Source organism: Mandrillus leucophaeus, unplaced genomic scaffold (genome assembly GCF_000951045.1).
Source record: "Mandrillus leucophaeus isolate KB7577 unplaced genomic scaffold, Mleu.le_1.0 Scaffold576, whole genome shotgun sequence".
NCBI lineage: Eukaryota > Metazoa > Chordata > Mammalia > Primates > Cercopithecidae > Mandrillus > Mandrillus leucophaeus.
Genome location: NW_012106208.1, coordinates 1,018,152 through 1,023,181, shown reverse-complemented (window position 1 = coordinate 1,023,181; position 5,030 = coordinate 1,018,152).

Below are 5,030 nucleotides of genomic sequence, written 5' to 3'. Positions count from 1 at the left end.
GGGATTTTTCTTCCAAAAACTTAAGATCCTCCCTTTTTTTGCATTGTGCAATTTAATTCAATTTCTGGAATCAACAGCTATATGATGGTTTGTCACTCTGCTGGGAGAGTCTAGCAGAGGGCCTGACCCATGTAGGAAAAAGCATCAATATTTGTTGAGCAGTTACTTGGTGGCAGAGACAACGCCAGGAGTTAAAGGCATGCAGCTTAGCAAAGCCATGCAGAGCAGGCACACTGGAGGCAGAACAGCTGGGCCACTGGCTTGTGGGGCTCTGGGCAAATTCATAAGTCAGACTGAGCCTCAGTTTCCTGGACAGTAAAATCAGATCTCTTTGGAGGCTTTGTTATTCATTCTTTCAACAGATATTTGCTGAATGCTTACTATAGGTCTAGCACCGTTCTGGGTACAGCAATGATCAGAACTGGCACACACAAAAATCCCTGACCTTCTGAAGCTCCCGGGGCTCCACATCACACAACTCCAGGAGTTTCCACCATTCATGCTAATATTCTTACTAAAAAGCACCGCTGGAGTAGAATGCATTGTGAATGGTGCCCCCTGGAGTTGTACGAGGCAAGAGGCCCTGGGAGAGGAAGACCAAAAATAAGCATAATAAGTATATTATATAATATCATACAAAATGTAAAGGACTATGGGAAAAAAATATTGCAGGTTAAGGGACATCAGGAATGAGAGGAGCTCTTGAAAAGATCAAAGAAGAATGCAAAGCTAAGCTTAGCACACTGTCTGGTGCATAGTAAGCACTCAGTAAACAGTAGCAATTGTTATTACCCTTTTATATCCCCCAACAACCCAACAACAAAGGTATAAGCACCACCCTTTCACAGACAAAGGAGCAGAGGCTTGGATATGGGAAGTGACTTACCCAAGGTCACCAGCCTTCCAACTCAGGCTCAAAGTCTCCTGCATCCTACAGGGGGGACCAAACCCCTTTCATGTGGACTTAAGGTAGAATAAGATTCATTCTGTAAAAATTGAATCAAGCACTTAAGAGTCGCTGGCCACTGGAATTTCATATGCTAAGATTGTCACTAACATGTATTGGCCCCTGAGTGTCTCCTGAGATAAATGTTCCCAAATTTCTCAAAATAGGTATAGTCTTCCATTTGCTTTTATCTGAGTATATAATCAATGATTTGGTTTGGGCTCAGAAATGAATAGGTTATCCATGTTAGTCCATCGAGGCTTCCTGGAGGACTTCATTGGGTGTCCCTAGGCAGCTTCATTGGGTGTCCCTAGGCAGGCATGGCAAGGGGAGTGAGGCGGGGCAGGATATTCTCCTGGAGCACGCAGCATGAGCTGGGGCCCACAGGTGGCAAAGCACAAGACCTGCTTGGAGCAACCACAGGGAGAAGTCCAACTGGTGAATCACGGGGCTTATTATAGCCTCGTGCCCGGAGGCAGGAGGTCACCAAGTTCAGAAATAGATGCCACTGGCCCGCAGCCCTTGCCGTCACCCCACTGCTTCACACTTCCTCTGGACATGTTCAGGCCCTTTGCTATCCTCTTCTAACTAGTTCAAACCTGCAAAAAACCCACGTCACCTGAGAAAGATAGGCACAGAGATTAACATCCCTGCTGCAAGCCTAGATTCTTCAAGAAAAATGAGAGTTAAAACCATACGCCTTGGAGTGCAACAGACTGGATTCTCTCCTGGCTTTGCCACAAGCCTTGAGCTCATGAGAACTTGAGCAAGTGGCTCAACCTACTTGTGTGCCCACTGGTGGCAGGAACTCAGTAAATGTCAGCTATTTTCACCATTATTAAAATTTAAAATCCACAAATAGTTCTAGGAGACCCATGTGTAGGGTTCTGAGCCATGGAAATGTCACAGAAATGTCACAAAAAGCCACATAAAACCGAGGCCCAAGATGGTGCAGCGCTCTGAGGTGACACCTGACAGAGGCTGGGGTTTGGAGGAAGTCAGATGGTGGTTTACCGTGTGGCTTTACTATGCACCAGCTGTGTGGGGGGCTCATGGAGGAATACACCTTCTCTGAGTCTTGGTTTCCTCATCTGTCATAGGATAGTGATCTACCCATGGCACACGATCCAACATGATCATGGATTTAAAGTGCCTGGCATAGAGCAGAAGTCTCACGGACACAATTTCTTTTTTAGGGCTGTTGAAATGTGGTCCTCAATGTTGGAGGTGGGATCTGGTGGGCTAGTGTTTGGATCATGTGGATGGATCCCTCAGGAATGGCTTGGTGCCCACCCCACGGTAATGGGTTCACAAGAGATCTGGTTGTTGAAGAGTCTGAGACCTCGTTCCTCTTCCTTGCTCCCTCTCTCACCATGTGGTATGCCTGCACCTTCCACCATGATTGGAAGCTTCCTGAGGCCTCACCAGAAGCCAAGCAGATGCTGTTATGTTGGTATAGCCTGCAGAACCATGAGCCTAATAAAACTCTTTTTTTCTTTTCTCAAGATGGGGTCTCACCATGTTGGGCAGGCTAGTCTCAAGCAATTCTCCCACCTCAGCCTCCCGAAGTGCTGGGATTGCAGAGTGAGCCACCACACCCAACCAAATAAAACTTTTTTCTTTAATTACCCAGCCCCAGGTATTCCTTTACCGCAATGCAAAATGGACTAAATCAGGGCCCAGCCAAGCTGAACCTAGAACTATAGCTTGGGCTCCACAGATACCCAGATTGGAAAAAGGAAGAGAGGAAAAAAAAGAGGAAAAGGTCAGTGTCCCCTGAAAATCCATCACCACACACAATGAACCCACATCATCTGGAATCTTCTATCCCCAAGAAGACGTGGGTGTGACCTGGGCAGGCCCCGAGCACCAGGTGCTCACCCTTCCAGTCCTCCCCACAGCTCACCCCAGCCCTCCTGCCCTCCTGTGACTACTCCTCTGCGAAGCCGCTTTTCTCTTGCTGTCTGAGAACCAACTGCTATTGCCAATGTTTACTCTTCACGTAGTAGTAACAGAAACCAAATTTGTCCCCAAATAAATGTGGTAGGTATGAGGGGAGGGCCTCTACCATGTGATTTGATCTATGCCACCCACTAAGGACAGAGGCGCCCCTGGAAGTGTTTATGCCATTTCCTTGGGGGTCACCTCCTGAATTCTTTTAGATATTCCTGAATGATACTGATAGCTAGGATGTATCAAGTTCTCTCTCCACACAAGCACAGGGCCAAGCACTCTATGTAGATTTTATCACTGATTTTTTTGCTACAGCCCCATGAGTCCAGTGTTGTAAATCATCCTTGTTTTCAAGTTGGGTAAACAGAGGCCCAGAGCAGTGAAGCAAGTTGCCCAAGATCATAAAGCTAGCCAGTAACTTAATTGCACTGAAGCCCAGGTCTGACTCATAGCAGAGCCCAAGGACTTAAACAGTGCACGATTCTATCCCGAAGGAATCAGCATAGGAATAATTGCTATCAAGGAATAACCTGTTTTTTTCATTCCCTATAATTACATTGTTTCAATACAGAGTTCAACATAAAGTTTTCCATTTAAAAAAAGAATTTGGGGTTAAAAATATAAGGAAAACATGTCACAAGTGACCACTGGTGAGGCATAAATTACAATAACAGCTGAACAATGCAAAACTCACTGAACTGGTTTCTTTTCCTGGTAGAAAGAAAAACAGCTTCATTTGAAGAAAAAGTGGCCAGAATAGTTTTTGGTTTAAGGTACTTTTATCTTTCTGGTCAAAATATGAACACCTCCCCCTTGCCGAGATGACTAATTTTGTGACATTCTCCACATTGCTACCAGCGAATGCCTCCTCGGGCAGCTCAGTGAAGAATTCTGCCCTTCAAGCCCCGCTCTGCAAAATGAAAGCAACAAGCAGAACTCAGCTAGTTGATGCCAGATTTTAACAGAATTAATAGTGATGACGACAACATGCCTAGTGTGTGTATATTGCTTTATATTTTGTGAGGCTCTTTCATATCATTTGTTGTTTGTGGTCCTCAAAATAACCCTGGGAGGGGACAGAATGGCAAGTAGGGCTGTTTTCAATCCCTGTTTCATTGCTAAGGAAATACATGGATAAGCAGAGGTTTTGATGGTACAGTTGTTTTATAACCTCAAGTGTAAGGATGACCTTTCCAACTGTGTCACAAAACCCATTCGCTGGAAAAGCTGACAAATTCAACTACAGAACAATACTTACAAAATTCTGCTTGACAAAAGCAAAGTCAAAGACCAATGGCAAGCTGAGAAACAATAGTTGCAAGACCTATCATAGGCCAAGGAATATCAATTCAAACAAATACTCATACGTGAATATTCACAGGAGCCCAATTCACAACAACCAAAAGATAGACACAACCCAAATGTCCATCAGTGATCAGTGGATGAATGGATAAACAAAACATGGTATATCCATATGCTGGAATATTACTCAGCCATAAAGAGAAGTGAAGTACCGATACATGCTACAGTATGGAGGAACCTTAAAAATATTATGCTAAGTTAAAGAAATACACAGATTGTATGAGTCTATTTATATGAAATATCCAGAACAGATATATCCATAGAAAATTCCATCTCTATGGTCACAGAAGAGTGGTTGCCAGGGGCTAGAAAGAGAGACGACAGGCAGTAGCTGCCTAATACGAAGTACCAAGTTTATTTGGTGATCATTAAAATGTTTTGGGACTGGGAGAGTGGCTCACACCTGTAATCCCAGTACTTTGTGGAGCAAAGGCAGGAGGATCACTTGAGCTCAGGAGTTCGAGACCAATCTAGGAATCACAGAGAGACCTCTTCGCTACAAAAAAAAAAAAAAAAAAAAAAAATTAGCCAAGCATGGTGGTCCATGCTTGTGGTCCCAGCTAGTTGGGAGGCTGAGGTGGGAGAATGACTTGACCCCAAGAGGTGGAGGGTGCAGTGAGCTGTGACAGCAGTTGCACCACTGCACTCCAGCCTGGGCAACAGAGCAAGGCTCTGAAAAAAGAAAGAAAGAAAGAGAGAGGAAAAGGAAGGAAGAAAGGAAGGAAGGAAGGAAGGAAGGAAGGAAGGAAGGAAGGAAGGAAGGAAGGAA